This window comes from Mobula hypostoma, chromosome 10 (genome assembly GCF_963921235.1).
Source record: "Mobula hypostoma chromosome 10, sMobHyp1.1, whole genome shotgun sequence".
NCBI lineage: Eukaryota > Metazoa > Chordata > Chondrichthyes > Myliobatiformes > Myliobatidae > Mobula > Mobula hypostoma.
In genome coordinates, this window is record NC_086106.1 from 111312699 (window position 1) to 111326992 (window position 14294).

Consider the following 14294-nt stretch of genomic DNA (forward strand, 5'->3'; position numbering starts at 1 on the left):
GGACAGATGGATTGGAAAGTCAAGGTGTCAGGACTGGAGGCAAGAGCCAATTCTGCTTGCTGCTCCACGACGTTTACTGTGCTACGTACTGAACTGAGGATGAGGCTGAGGGCCTGCTCCGGCTGTCTGGGTTTTGTATCTGAGGACTCACTTTTGTCCTAAATGCTATTTGCTTACTATTATTGTTTGCACGATTTGATTTTTTTCCCTCTGCACATTAGGTGCTTGTCAGTCTTTTTTCTGAATGGGTTCTTTTGGGTTTCTTGTTTTGTGACTGCCTGTAAGGAGATGAATCTCAAGGTTGAATAATGTACACATACTTTGAACTTTGAACTGTAATAGCATCGCAATAACCACTATGCTACTGTGGCACCTTATTAAGTTGTTATTGAGAAAGAAAGAAAGTTGCCCAGTTCAGATGTTGACTTTTCAAAGTATAGATAATGCAAGTTTTGGGCATCTAACCAGCACCCAGCAATCTGCAAAAACTTGAAGTAAAATGGACCGAAACCCCTTTCTTCAATTGGGATTTAAATGTTTCACTGAACAAAATCGGGGAAAAAATGGCATTTGAGTTTGGACCTGAAATTAAAGGAGAAAATTTTCATCTTTCAGTCTTACAGAGCTGACTCCATATCTTTAGGGTTTTATTTTTGTTCTGTTGGTGCTCTTTCTTGTAAAAATTGTATATGCAGTGCTTTTCAAAAGTCTCAGGCACCCTAGCCATTTATACAGTCTATGTGCTGAAGACATTTTCACAGTACTGTACACTCAGTGGCTACTTTATTAGGTACAGGAAGTAGGTAATGAGGTGGTTACCGAGTGTGCACATCCAGGTGTGCAGGGTTAACAGTCCTGTACTCTTCAGTATTGTTTGAAGCATGTTTATGCCTTTGGCTTTCCCTTAAGCTATTTGTGAATTCTCAGTGACGAAGTTGAAAGACTGGATAATCTTCATATGGTCAGTAGCATCCCTCTGGGAAGGTGAGAAAACAAGTATCCAGGGGAACACTTGGGAATGGTCGATTGTAAATAGAAACATTTCCCTTTCAAGACTGAAACTTTTTATTACGCACCACTGGTTAGTAATGTGACAGTAATGAGCAAGAAAGCTTTTAACACAGCAGGAGCTGTTTTGGCACAAGATAAAAAAGAAAGCCCGCTGTGCTGGAACCCAGATAAATTTTTTTTCATTCATTACCACTGCTACATTATGAATCTGTCCATTTCTTTTATGTAATGTAATCTGAATATGTGTGTGTATATGTATGTGTATATATATATATATATATATATATATATATATATATATATATATATATCTATATACATTTATCTATTTTCTTTTATGAGTCATATATGCATTTATCATTTGTTCATTTATTTGTGGTAATATTACCTTACATATTGTGTGAATTATATGTACTAGTTGTGCACCTTGGTCCACAGGAACATTGTTTCGTTTGGTGGTATACATGTATATGGTTGCATGATAATAAACTTGAAATTGAACTCTTCAGTGGTGTTTTAAATCTTTTTGACTTGATTCCATTAACTCTAAAACAGAAGAAACAAGAAACTTCCTAAGATGAGTGGGCTTCAATAAATGCTGCATTTATATTGATTCTGAAGGGAGCACTATACTAAAACAAGTTGATACTGGTACTGAGATCTACTGGATAATCTAGGCCATTGCATAGAATTTACAGCAGAGAAAAGTCCTAGTCACCCCATTAGAATTCCTTCTGCATTGATGTTCCACACAGCCCTGGAACATCTAGACAGCAAAGGTGCATACATCAGGATGCTCTTTATTGACTACAGATCAGCATGCAATACCATCACTCCCTCCAAACTACTCAATAAACTTCAATACTTTCTTGTGCAATTAGATCAGCAATTTTTCACTTACAGACCTCAGAGTTCAGACTGACAACAACATCTCCACAGTCTCCATTGGTACAGGTGCCCTACAAGGCCGTGTGCTTAGCCCCCTGCTTCACAGTATTGACTTTGAGGCTCCAATGCCATATTTAAGTTTGATGATGTCACTATTGTTGTTGGGTGAATTAAAGGTGGTGATGAATCAACATATAGAAGAGAGATTGAAGGTCTGGCTGAGTGTTGCCACAACAACAATCTCTCACTCAATGTCAGCAAGACCAAGGAGCTGATTGTTGATTTCAGGAGGAGGAAATTGGAGGTCCACGAGCCAGTCCTCATCGGGGGATCAGAGGTGGAGAGGGTCAACAACTGTAATTTCCTTGGTGTTATCATTTCAGAGAATTTGTCCTGGGCCTCGTGCACGAATACAATTACCAAGAAGTCACAGGGGCTCCTCTACTTCCTTAGAGGTTTGTGAAGATTCAGCATGACATCTAAAACTTTTGCCCAACTTCCATAGATATGTGTTGGAGTGTATGTTGACTGGCTACATGACAGCCTGGTATGGAAACAGCAATGCCCTTGAACGGAAAGTCCTACAAAAAGTAATGAATGCAGCCCAGTCCATCACAGGTAAAATCCTCCCCACCATTGAGCACATCTACATGGAGCGTATTCACAGGAGAGCAGCATCCTTCATCAAGGACCTCCACCACGCAAGCCGTGCTCTCTTCTGCCACACATATAAAGTGCCGGAGGAACTCAGCAGGTCAGGCAGCATCTATGGAGAGGAATAAACAGCTGGTGGTTTGGACCAAGACCCTCAGGACCCACACAACCAGGTTCAGGAACAGTTGTTACCCCTCAACCATCAGGCTCTTGAACCAAAGGGGATAACTTCACGAAACTTCACTTCAGCATTGAAATATTCCCACAACCTGTGGACTCACTTTCAAGGGCTCTTCATCTCATATTCTCGATATTTATTGTTTATTTATTTATTATTATTATTTTCCCTTTTGTATTTGCATAGTTTGTTTTCTTTACTCACATTGGTGGTTTGTCCGTTCTGGGGTTGGGTGCAGACTTTCATATCCTATTGTGTTTCTTGTATTTACTGTGATTGCCTGCAAGAAAATAAATCTTAGGGATGTATATGGTGACTTTGATAATAAATTTACTTTGAACTTTGAACCCTGGAATACTTGGCAGAGAAGTACCTCTAGCTCAACCTTTGATGCCACTGGGCTCTGATTATGCAATAAAACCATAAGATATTGGAGCAGAATTAGGCAACTTGGGTCATCGATTCTGCTATGCCAATTCATCATGGTTTTTATTATTCCTCTCAACCCCTTTCTGCTTCCTTCTCTCCATAACCTTTGATGCCCTGACCATTCAAAAACACATGAATCTGCATTTAACATATCCTGTGACTTGGCCTCCACAGCTGGCAGTGACAATGAATTCCAGCTTCATTACCCTCTAGCTGAAGAAGTTCTGCCTCATCTCTGTTCTAAAGAGATGGCCTTCTGTTCTGTGCTCTTTGGTCCTAGACTCGCCCATTATAGTCAAGTCTAGTCAGGTCACTTTTCATTGTCATTTCGACCATAACTGCTGTAACAGTACACAGTAAAAACGAGACAACGTTTTTCAGGACCATGATGCTACATGAAACAATACAAAAACTACATTGAACTACGTAAAACAACACAGAAACTACACTAGACTACAGACCTACCCAGGACTGCATAAAGTGTACAAAATAGTGCAGGCATTACAATAAATAATAAACAAGACAATAGGCACAGTAGAGGGCAGTACGTTGGTGTTGGTCCAGGCTCTGGGTATTGAGGAGTCTGATGGCTTGGGGGAAGAAACTGTTACATAGTCTGGTCATGAGAGCCCGAATGCTTCGGTGCCTTTTGCCAGATGGCAGGAGGGAGAAGAGTTTGTATGAGGGGTGTGTGGGTCCTTCATAATGCTGTTTGCTTTACAGATGCAGCGTGTGGTGTAAATGTCTGTAATGGCGGGAAGAGAGACCCCGATGATCTTCTCAGCTGACCTCACTATCCGCTGCAGGGTCTTACGGTCCAAGATGGTGCAATTTCCAAACCAGGCAGTGATGCAGCTGCTCAGGATGCTCTCGATACAACCTCTGTAGAATGTGGTGAGGATGGGGTGGGGTGGGAGATGGACTTTTCTCAGCCTTCGCAGGAAGTAGAGACGCTGCTGGGCTTTCTTTGCTATGGAGCTGGTGTTGAGGAAATGATAGAATTGTCAAGGCCAGAGGTGGGCGGTGTTTACAGTCCGTACTCATCACTAGGTTCAGTTATTGCTGTCCTCTATCAGATAAGAGCCGAGGAGAGGTAGTTAAAGTTGAGCTGTGAGACTTTTGTACACGCTCAGTTATTTAAGTGTGGCCAACAGTGAAATAAAGGCATGATTAGAGCCAACACAGCGTGAAACCACTTCCATCAAAATAACTGAGGCATACATCGAAGCAATGCAGCTGCGTGGCTGACTTCTAGTGTTCAGTGTTACAAGAAGGCCTACGCCTTCTGTTTCTTTGAGTCATGGTCGGCTTGGGGAGAGACGGCGAGGTAGGTAGCATCCAGGGAGGGCCCGAGCCAGCAGGGCAGACGGAAAAAAAAGTCTGACTAATGCCTATTAGTTACATTATAACCACTGGACTTGAGAAGAAGAGGAACTCAAGAGATTCTGCAGATGCTGTAAATCCAGAGCAACACACCAAAATGCCGGAGGAACTCAGCAGGTCAGGCAGCAGCTACGGAGAGGAATAAGCAGGCGATGGGGAGGAGAAAGGGTACAAGTTGACAGGTGATTGGTAAGACGAGGTGAGGGGGAAGGCAGGCTCCCCTCTTTTTCTCTTTTTCCCATTCCGCATCCCGGCTCCCTTCCCACCTCTTCTCTTCTCCTCCCTGCCCATCGCTTCCCTCTGGTGGCCCCTCCTTCTTCCTTTTCCTTTTTCTGTTGCTCTGGATTTCCAGCATCTGCAGAATCTCTTGTGCTTCTAACTAATATGCATCCCTCAGCAAACATTAATAAAACAGATTATGTGGTCATTATCACATTCCTGTTTGTGGCAGCGTGCAGAGAAAACATTGGCTGTGGCATGTCTGACATTGCAGGAGAGATTGCACGTCACAAGTGCTTCGATGAGTCTAAATCACCCCACTGCAAACTGTGTCCATGAGTATAATTCTGATATTCTCTTTTGTCCCTTCATAATGGTTGCTTCATATACCTGGAGTTATCTAACATGACTTGAATGTATATATATCAGATATTCTGAACCAACTCAACAAGAACACCCACTCAGACCTTCTCAAGGGCAACCTAGGAAGGGTGATAAACACTGGCCTTGTCAGCGACGTTCATATCTTAAAAATTAATTACGAGTAAAGTGAGAATCAATGGGCTACATGTGAAATGTAGTTTCTGGCATTATATAGGCTGATTTGACAAATAATTTGTACAGAAGGTCCAACTGTGATAAGTTATACCGTAACTTTGTTTGTCCTGGCTGGATTTGGTAGGAATGCAGAAAGAACATTACGGAAATACAGAAAGAACATTACGGAAATACAGAACTACAGAAATTATGGAATCTCACTCCAGCAGACCTTAAAAATAGAAGCTGGAAGATATTTTGAGATGCACTTTGATTGGTCTTCGCTTCCCACTACTCGTATGGCATCTGCTCATCGTGGCAGAGGGGATAACTGGACCTATAATGCTGCATGGCCTCCAGTGCATTTCCATCGTTTGCAAACAGCAACATTATGTTAGGAACATTTAGTCCTGCCTGCCATTCTGTGACATTTAGTGGTGACTGACTCTATTTGAATTCCGATGAGTGGAAAACTCATTAAAATTTAAATATAGTCCACCATCTGCTTTTGGTCAAGATGGCGCTGAGTTGCAGTTTTCATTGAGGTTGTGTCTCGGAAATAGTTGTTTTTGAAGTTCATTGGGATGGTTTTGGGGACAAAAAGGGAGGGTTAGGGGTCAGGTTTGATTTAAGGACAGGGATATGGGGGAAATTAGAGGGGTTTTAGGGATGAGAAGGAGTTAAGAGGTCAGGTTGGAGTCTAGACCTTCACTCTGCGCTCAAAAACCAGCAATGTTGATGAGTGACAAAGGACACCCAGAATCTAGGGATGCTCCGCGCTCAAAGTCCAGAGACGTGGATAGGTGACAAGACATTTGGAGTCTAGCTTTCTTCTCTGCACGCAAAGTCAAGCAAAGTGGATGGGTGATGAAAGACAATGAGAGTCAAGGGATGCTCTGTGCTCAAAGTCTAGCGATGTGGAATTGGTGACAAAAGACGTCTGGAGTCTATCTTTCTTTTCTACACGCAAGTCAGGCAATGTGGATGGGTGATGAAGGACATGTGGAGTCTGGCCATTTGCTCTGTGCTCAGTGTCCGAGTTGTGGATGGGTAATGAAGGACGTCCGGAATCTAGCCTTCTGCTCCACGTTCACTGTCCAGTGACATTAATTGGTGACAAAGGACATCTGGAGTCTAACCATCTGCTCAGCACTCGGTCCAGCAATATTGAATGGTGTCAAAGGACACCAGTGCATGTCAGCGGGTCCTGGGACAGATGCCCATGTGAGCAGAAAGCACATGGGCCAGTGGGTCAGTGAGGCTGGAGTCCCATCATCAGCTAGTCAGGGGGTTGATAAAGAAGATCAAAGCCCAAAAGTCGATCGGAAATCCGAGATTCAAAGCCTGATAGTCAAAGCCTGGAGACAGGAGACTGGAGGCCTGTCCTTCATTGGAGAACTTTGTGTGGATGAGTGGATAGGAGAGAAGGAGGAAAGGGGTTTGGTTTGCTGTTTAAGTTTGCCCTTTGATGGGAGTTCTGTGAAACCCTCTCTCACTGGTCTCCCTCTGTGAGCTTTGCAACCCTCTGACTCTTCGAGTACACGTTTACTCAGACCTGCTACCACAGCCACGTTTTCTTCCTGGGGACGTGTCTTCGCCGCCAGCTTGTACCACACGGTTTCCAGATTCGTTTTCAAGCTTCGCGATTTGGACTCTCTGAGGACCCCAGGTACTCACATTCAATTGACTGCTTCTCCCGCCACGTTCTACATGCCATGCTTTCCGCCATGAGGAGTTACCTGGTGTCCCTCTCCCAGTCACTTCCACAACTCTGGGATTGTCTCTCCTCCGCTGGCAATGGACCTGTCCGCTACTTTATTCCCCGCCGGATCCACGCTTTTAATTGCCGATTCTTTGACTTTCTCACGTCCTGCAAGGATTGCAAGGTCACCCGTCCACAGACCACAGATCCTGCTATCTCTAGCACTGGCTGGCCTGGACATTTCCAGACCGCGATCCCTGCTACCGACCTGAACAGTTCTAACGATCCAGAGCAGATTCAAAACACGAACTCCGCTGCCATCAATGCAGGTTCCAACTATCTTAGACATCTTCAAAGTGCTGATTGTGCAACCTCCAACTCCAGCTTCGACCTTGACCTCCAAGTCAGGTCATCACGCGCTGCCGCTGGAACCCCCGTCTCCCCTTCCTCCACTGCCAGCCCTTGGACCCTCCGAGACTCCACCTTCCTCTTGCCCCATCTTTGCTGAACACTCCAAACCTCCCTTCTCCTCAGACACTACCAACCCCTTCCCCCTTGCCTTCCCAGCTCTTATCCATGCCGTGTCTTCACCATTCCCTTTGAATCTCCCCTCTCTGAGACAGAACGTTCTGTCCTCAGTAAAGGCCTCACCTTTGTCCCCCTGCGCCCACACCTCAGTGAGTTCCTCACCCGCCACGATGCTGAGCTCATCTTCCATTGTCTCCGAGCCTACTTTTTTAGCAAGGACTCTCCACTCCGCACCAATGACCCTTTTTCCTGTCTTCAACCCTCCTCCTCTTCCTGGGCATTCCGCCCTGATCTTCTGCCTGCTCTGGCCCTTTTCTTTGCCAACTGCCGATGGGACATCAACGGTCCCAACTTCAACACTCCTCTCTCCAATTCCAACCTCATTCCTTCCGAACGCTCTGCTCTCCACTCCCTCTGCACTAATCCTAACCTCACCATCAAACTCACAGATAAGGGAGGTGCTCTAATAGTCTGGCGTACTGACCTCAGTCCTGCTGAAGGGTCTTGGCCCAAAACGTCGACTGCACTCTTTTCCATAGATGCTGCCTGGTCTGCTGAGTTCCTCCAGCATTTTGTGTGTGTTGCTTGGATTTCCAACATCTGCAGGTTTTCTCTTGTTTGTTTTGCTGTTGTTATTTTGTTACTTGTTGTGTTCTGTGTTCTGCTGAACATTGTGGGTATGTTTGTTGGGGCCAGAATGTGAGATGACAGTTATAGGCTGCCCCCAGCACATCCTTAAATGGAGTTGGTTGTTAACGCAGACAACATATTAAACTCTGTGTTTCGATATACACATGATAAACAGATGAATCTGAATCTGATTGATCACACAGTTGGGTTTTGTTGTTAATGTTGTAAATTATTTTTCTGCCTGTCTCTTCAGCACAGGGGACACTGAATACATTTGAATGCACCAGGCCTCTGTGGTGTCCATCTACTGTCCACATTCCTTTCCTGGCCAACAATGGGCTCCTAACTGACAGGGAACATGCTCTAAAAATGTAAAGCTGCTGCTTCTGGAACATGAGAGATTGTCAGCACCAATGTCAAGGCTGCACTGAAGTAGCTTCGTCGCACACACACAAAGTAGAATAGTGCAAGAAGAGGAATGAATCTCAAGGTAGCAATACAAGGCCAGCACAATTAAAGAGTTAAAATGGATAAGTATCTATTAGATACTTATATACTTAGCTATTTATTTAAAATCTATACAAGTGTTTAAAGTAGAATCAGTGGAAGTTGATGAGGATGTGGGGACAATAAAAAATAAGATTACTATAGGATTAGTGTAAACGGGTGGTTGATGTAGGCAAGGATTTATTTGGCTGAAAGACTTATTTCCATGCTATCTAACTCTATGACTGAACTTGAATGAACATGGTCTTCAAAAGAGCAGAATTAGGCCAATGGCCCATCTGGTCTACACTGCTCTGCATGTGTGAAAGTACACAGTCTTTTTCCCAGGCCATGGGACTCAAGAACTAGAGGGCATTGATTAGAGAGAGAGGCAAAGAGATTTAATAGGAACCCAAGAGACAACGTTTTCACCCAGAGGGTGGTCCGTATACTGAAGGAGCTGCCGGAGGTGTATTAAGAACATTTAAGCCATTTGGCATGTGAAAGGTTTAGAGCAGAGGTTCCCAACCTGGGGTCCTCGGGCTCCTCGCTTAATGGTATTAGTCCATGGCATAAAAAAGGATGGGGACCCTTGGCTTAGAGGGTCCCCTATTCTCTGCACCAAATGCAGGCAAATGGGAATAGCTTCGATGAGTGTGTAGGTCTGCATTGGCCAGTTGATCCATGCTGTATTTTTCTATAATTCTAGGGCTCACTGACTCTATGATATGCCATGTTACAATGTAAGACACACCTTGAAATTATCCCAAAAACAATTTGGCCATAAACAGAAAATTTTGTGAGAGACTTTTACTTTACACTGAAATTGACAAGAACGTAGGATTTAAAATTGCATTGGGAAGTTCTGGCAAACTGAATAATACATTTAAGTGAAAGCTGAATAAGTTGTTTCTAAAATCTCAAGTGGCGATGAGGAGGCCTACTGTAGTGGGATATACTAAGTGACCACTTGATCAGGTACAGGAGAGGAACTCGGTGTGTTCTTCTGATGCAGTGGCCCATCCACTTCAAGGTTTGCGTTCAGAGATGCTCTTCTGTGCACCGCTGTTGTAACGTGTGGCTATCTGAGTTACTGTCACCTTCCTGTCAGCTTGAATCAGTCTGGCCATTCTCTTCTGACCTTCCCCATTTACAAGACAGAGAACTGCTGCTCACTGGATGTTTTAAGTTTTTCTCACTATTCTCTGCAAACTCTAGAGACTATTGTGCATGAAAATCCCAGGAGATCAGCAGATTTTGAGATACTCAGACCACCCTGTCTGACACTGACAATCAATCCTTGGTCAAAGTCACTTAGATCACATTACTTTCCCATTCTGATGTTTGGTCTGAACAAGAACTGAACTTCTTGACATTGTCTGCATGCTTTTATCCTGCCAGACGGCTGTCTGATTAGATATTTGCATTAATGAACAGGTGTAAAGGTGTACCTAATAAAGTGGCCAGAATGACTGGTTGACTGGAGTCACAACCCTGCACTCAATGGCAGCAAAACAAATTGATTGATTGTAGACTTCAGCATGGGGAAGTCAGGTGAACACACACTAGTCCTCATTGAGAGTTCAGTGGTGAGCAGTTTCAAGTTCCAATCACATCGAAAGCGTTCACCCTGGGTTTAATACATTGATACAATCACGAAGACAGCAAACCAATGGCTCTACTGTGTTAGAAGTTTGAGAAGAAATAGTATATCACCAAAGGCTTGCAAATTTCTATAAATGTACGTGGAGAGCATTCTGACCGGTTTCATCACTGCCTGGTAATGTACAGGATAGCAAGAGGCCTCAGAGGGTTATAGACTGCTAGCTCCATCTGGGTGCAAGCCTCCTCACTATCGAGGACATCTTCAAAAGGCAGTGCCTCAGGAAGGGCAGCGTCTATTGCTAAGGACCATTGCCTTCTGGAACCTGGCCTCTTTTCTTACCAACATCACGGAGGAGGTACAGAAGTCTGAAGACTCACAATCAATGATTTAGGAACAGCTTCTTCCCCTCCGTCATCAGATTTCTGAATGGTCCATGAACACTAATTACCTTATTATTCCTTTCTTTTGCACTATTTATTTCAAAATTTATAGTAATTTTATGCTTTGCACTGGACTGCCGCTGCAGCCGCAAAAAAATACTCATGTTGTATAAATCAGTGATAATAAACTTAATTATGAAGCAGGAGATAAAAAAAATGACAGTGTGTTAAGGATTAAATGATAACGGTGGATAATATCTGGTAGCTCTATTTTTTTATATATAATGTAGAATTGATGATAGGAAACAATGTTGCCCTTTGAGCACAGAGGAAAGGATTTATTGTGTTAAATATTGTGAATTGCTTTTGAACCTGAGAGTCAGTAATCTATATGAGAGTCCTGTATCAGTGTTAGATGGTTCATTTGTTTGTTTTTCTTGATCATTGTGTTTGCCAAATATATTTAAGTGAAAACAAGATCTTATGTTGAAGACTGTTGAAGTTGAAGGCTGAGGGGAACCAATAGGGGCAAAGGATACCTGTGATCTTTACCTAATCTGGTGTTGGCAGAGGGGGGCCTAATTGGGTAGGACACCAAGGAGCTCCACAATTCTTCTCCAGGTAGTGGGATCTTCCATGTTTCATTTGAAAGGTGGCACCTTGAAATGGCAAACCTTCTTCATCATTGTAGACAGCATGCTCTTCTCAATACACACAAAATTGAAATTGGTCAGGGTCTTTCCAAACCAGATACCTTGGGTCAACAGTTCCATGTGAGCAGCACTTACCGCACGAGACAGAGCATACATTGCTGGTAATCAACAAGAGCTCAAGAAATGCAGCTACAATCTGTGCAAAGTCATCAAGGCAGGGAAACAACAATACAGAGATGAGATTCAGACTGAACCTTCCACCAACAACACACGCAGGACTTCAAAGCTAAACGCAGTAGAGTTTCCAACATTGATGCCCCTCTCCCAGATGAGCTAAATCTTTTTTATGCTCGATTCAATGTCACCAATACTGAGCCCCTGAGGAGATCTGCAGATGATGCAACCGGCAGCTTGGTCACCTCTGAGGCTGAAGTATGCAGGTGTTTCCAACGAGTGGACAGTCGCAAGGCGGCGGGACCAGACGGCATCCCAGGGCGAGTATTCAAGATGTGCATGGCACAACTGGCAGGTATGTTTACAGACACTTTTAATCTCTCCCTCTCCCAGTGGAGAGTGCCCTCCTGCTTCAAAACATCCAGCATTGTCCCTGTACCTAAAAAGACCAAGGTAACATGTCTGAATGACTGGTGTCCTATTGCACTCACCTCAATAATAAGCAAATGCTTTGAGAGGCTGGTCAAGGATTACATCTGCAGCATGCTGCCACCCACACTGGTCTCCTTGCAACTCGCCTACCAACACAACCGACTGACAGATGACGCAATAGCCACAGCTCTACACACCATCCTTACACATCTGCAGAGGACGGATGCTTATGTTCAACACCATAATTCCCTCCAGGCTTGACAAGAAGCTCAGAGACAACAGCCTTCACCCTGCCTTGTGTAGCTGGATCCTGGACTTCCTGTCAGATCCTTTCTTAGATAAGGGGTCCAAAACGGCTCACAATACTCCAGATGCAGTCTGACCAAAGCTCAGTGTACATGCAAACACTAATTGTTCTGTTCCTGTGCACCTTTAAGCATTGTGTCTTCTGTCTTAAATTGTCTGTCTTTGCTCTTCCTATGAAAGTAACACAGCACTATTTTTAACTACCATGCACATACTTATTCCACCTGCTTGTCTATGTCTCTAGAAATCTCTTATTATTTTCTTTAGGGTGCACTAGTCTTCCACGTTTTATGGTTTGTATAGCTTCTATCTATATATGGCCAGGTTGGGAGACTAGCACTAGAGATTATAGAATAAGGGTGAAGGGTGAAATGTTTAAGGGGAACCTGAGGGGGAGTTTTCTTCACTCAGAGGATGGTGCGAATGCGGACTGAGCTGTCAGTGGAAGTGGTGGCTGTGGGTTCAAGTTTTCATAAGACCATAAGACATAGGAGCAGAATTAAACCATTCGGCCAGTTGAATCCTGTCCACCATTCTATCTCAGCTGATTTATTATCCTTCTCAACCCCCAATCTCTAGCCTTCTCCCCATAACCTTTGACATCCTTACTCTTCAAGAACCTATGATCTACCACTTAAAATATGCCCAGTGATTTGGCCTCCACAACTGGCAGTTGCAATGGACGTTACAGATTTATATACCCTCCGGCTAAAGAATCTGAAGTATATGGGTGGCAAGAATATAGAGGACAATGGTCCATGTGCATCAATGGGATTAGGCAGAATAACAGTTTGGCAGGGACTAGATGGGCTGAAGGGCCAGTTTCTGTGCTGTAATGCTCTACAGCTCTATGGCAATTTTGTCTTGCTCCTTTGCTGCTACAGATTATGCAGGAAAACACGTCTTCTTTCACTCTGTTACAATATGACTTGTAGCATAATGTCCTCCTTCTGGTCCTTAGTCTAATGGTGCCGAACAGTCCATCCAGATATGGAATTTAAACTTCTGAAAAAACAAGGTGGGTTTTAAACTTATGACATAGTTCACTTCACTGTTGTTGGACCATTTGAACTTTAGCTCACTGACAGTAGTTTCATGCCAAAGTTATTCCAGATCTCCAGTACTCATAGACCATCGCCTCCACCAACAGTTTCCCCTTCTGAGATTTCCTTCTTGCTATGTGCAGTCAATCACCCGGAAACCCACTAAAGTCTCATGAAGTTGGCATTTCCTACTGCCATACTAGAAGAGGTTGTTTTCAAGGGTCTTTTTAAAGAAGAGCAATCTTCTACAGGATCAAAGGTAACTCGGGGTCAACTGAGGTCCTTGAAAACAATTTCACAGCACAGAATCTTTGCTGTAAACATTTATTTTCTTCTCATGAATCTCTTCTCTCTCCATCTCATTACACTGTTTGCCTTTAGGTTCTGTGTCTGGCATCGTACCCTTTGCAAGTCTGCTACCTCCATGACCATTATGTCACTGCTCATTTGGAGCTGAAACCCTTCCTCAAGGTAACCTCTGTATCCTTGGGACTTGAGACCCTCAAAATGTTAGCCCCCACTGTGTTTAATAAGTATTGTCTTTGTAAGGATGCAACAAACATTAATTTGGCCATTTCCATTACATCTTCAGTTCCCTTACCGGCATACTAAGAAGCACAAACCTGTGACCAGGTGTGAGGGCATCTCTACCTCTAAATAACCTAGAACTTCTCAGTGAGAATGAGCCCTAAAGATGGGTCTCAGCCTGAAACGTTGACTGTCTGCTCATTCCCATAGATGCTACCTGACCTGTTGAGTTCCTCCAGCATTTTGTGTGTGTTGCTCTGTACTTCCAGCTTCTGAAGACTTCTTTGTGTTCAGTTTTAGTTTGTTCAGGGGTGTTCAGGTTTCAGAGTGGGTGACTCATGCAGTGACTTCAAAGTAGCTTAGGCATTACTTTCTTTGACCTTTGCCGCCCCACTAAAAGTGAGAGTTGTACAAAAAAGAAAATGAAAATAGTGTTGCTTTGCCTGGTGCTATTTCTGTTTCGTGTTACTGTTCCCTTACACACATACCAAGAAGCAGCAAATCTGCGACCAGCTGTGAGGGCAGCT